Genomic DNA, 2,981 nt, shown 5'->3' on the forward strand with positions numbered 1-2,981 from the left:
CTGATATGATGCTAATGACCTGTTTATTATGTTAGATAACATATTTGCTGCCTTGCTTATGGATTGCATATTTACACATTTCTGTTTTGTTGTCATAACTACTCTTTAATTTGGTATATAGAAATGCTGATATACTGTGTATGAACATAGAGTTTAGGTCACACTATGGTATTAATTATAGATTGTTCGCTTGGCAGAGCCTCATTGTAAGAATTGTGCTGCATCCACTTGTTGACATTCTGTTCTCTACTGGTATATTTACTCGCTATTGCATGTTTTACTTACGCTCAGTGCCTTATATTTTAAGATAAGAAAATGAACTGCTATAATTCGACGAACAACATTAGTACAAGAAACTTCATAGAAGTCACATGAGCTGAGGTTTTATGGAAGCTGTATAAATTTATGCTAATAGGAAGGAAGCTAACGACATGACATACCAAAACTAGGTTTAGACCATTGACGGTTATTACACTGCATTTTTCGTGAGCAATTGAAATAGGAAGTGACACTTGACACAAGAAATACTCCACATGTTTGCTTCTGTTTGCCATAATTCTTGAAGTGGTGTACACACTGTGAAATATTATGATCATTCACACTCCGTAATCGTACTTAATTACTGAGAGTTATTCGAACTAAGTCTGTTAGAGGTCATGTATGCATTTCTTTTGTTTATAATTCATAATGAGTAGAAGATTTGGGTCAGATGGATTACACAGAGGTTGTGTGTTGACAATGTGTCTTCGGATTGTATGGGATGATGAGGTTTGCAGTAGAATTTTATCTGTACTTGTTCGAGGAGACTGACTAGAGGAAAGAGTTGTTATGGAAGTGAAATGATATTGGTAATAAGGTTTATATGTATCGACGTATTGAAGAGGTATTATTGAGGTATTGAGATTATATGAAGTTGATGATTATTGGAGTTTTTGTGGACAAGAGGTAAGGTAAATGATATTGATGATAAGATTTATATGTATCGACGTAAGAGGTATTATTGAAGTATTGAGATTATGTGATGCTGATGATTATTGGAGTTTTGGTAGATAAGAGGTGAAGTAAGTGAGGTGCATATTTTTTTTGTTGGTCTGTATGGAACAAGGAGGATGAAGATAGCAGACTAGAACACTCAAGTAGAAGGAAGATAGTCTATACACACACTTTGTTAAATCACTAAGCAGTATATACTTTTTTTTGGAGAGAGGAAGTAATTGCATATCTTGGCTCACTGACAGTTGTTCAGCAACCGTACATTTTGATCTGGCTTGGCAAACATTGGTCTTGACATGATGACTATGATGTTGACTTAACTATTATTGGCTGTTATACATTGCTGCCACTAGTACTTGATACACAAGATGAACATCAAATTTTGACAGAATTGCATTTACACAGTTAACACTATTCAATTACACAGTAGTACTTAATGTGGATGAAAGATGAGTGAGTGTGTTTTCCTTTCCTAATCCCAAATAATTAGTCCCAACCTATCTCCTAAATATTATTTTACTTGTTTGTTGTGGCTTGCACTGACACCCATAAATATTATAGGTTTACTGATATTTGAGTATTTGTAATAGTTAATATGACAATTATCTGATATCATCTGTGTGTTTATTAGAATTTGTATGAACTGTTACCTGCACTTGTTCAACATTGATGTGTGACACTTAGAAATGATTAATTTCTGCTGATGAACTGTGTGATTAGTGATAGTGAATATTATGGACTGTTACTTGTACTTTTTCTACATGATTGGTGCCACTAGGACATGTTTAATTTCTGCTTATAAACTCTGATGAGCAGTGTGATCAGTGATAGTGAATATTATGGACTGTTACTTGTACTTTTTCTACATGATTGGTGCCACTAGGACATGTTTAATTTCTGTTTATAAACACTGATGAACAGTGTGATCAGTGATAGTGAATATTATGGACTGCTATCTGGACCTGCTCATCATTGCTAGGTGCAACTGATGGACTGCTTCTACTGAAATGATGTCAGTTGTTGGTGTCTGCACCTGTTCAACATTGCTGGGTGCCACTAATGGAACTGCTTCTACTGAAATGATGTTATTTCTTGCTGTCTGCACCTACTCAACATTGCTAGGTGCCACTAATGGAACTGCTTCTACTGAAATAATGTCACTTGTTGGTGTCTGCACCTGTTCAACACTGCTGGGTGCCACTGATGGAACTGCTTCTACTGAAATGTTGTCACTTGTTGCTGTCTGCACCTGTTGAACATTGTTGGGTACCACAGATGGAACTGCTTCTACTGAAATAATGTCACTTGTTGGGGTCTGCACCTGTTCAACATTGCTGGGTGCCACTAATGGAACCGCTTCTGCCGAGAAATGTGACTTGTTGCTGTGTGTACCTGTTCAACATTACTGGGAGCCACTGATGAACTGCTTCTACTGAACTAATGTGACTTGTTGCTGTCTGCACCTGCTCAACATTGTTGGGTGCCACTGATGGACTGCTTCTACTGACATAATGTCACTTGTTGGTGTCTGCACCTGCTCAACATTACTGGGTGCTGCTGATGGACTGCTTCTACTGAGATGATGTCACTGTTGCTGTGTGCACCTGTTCAACATTGCTGGGTGCCACTAATGGACTGATTCTACTGGAATAACGTCACTTGTTGGTGTCTGCACCTGTTCAACATTGCTGGGTGCCACTGATGAACTGCTTCTACTGAACTAATGTGACTTGTTGCTGTCTGCACCTGCTCAACATTGTTAGGTGCCACTGATGGACTGCTTCTACTGACATAATGTCACTTGTTGGTGTCTGCACCTGGTCAACATTACTGGGTGCTACTGATGGACTGCTTCTACTGAGATGATGTCACTGTTGCTGTGTGCACCTGTTCAACATTGCTGGGTGCCACTAATGGACTGATTCTACTGGAATAACGTCACTTGTTGGTGTCTGCACCTGTTCAACATTGCTGGGTGCCACTGATGG

Source organism: Schistocerca piceifrons, chromosome 2 (genome assembly GCF_021461385.2).
Source record: "Schistocerca piceifrons isolate TAMUIC-IGC-003096 chromosome 2, iqSchPice1.1, whole genome shotgun sequence".
NCBI classification, from domain to species: Eukaryota; Metazoa; Arthropoda; class Insecta; order Orthoptera; family Acrididae; genus Schistocerca; species Schistocerca piceifrons.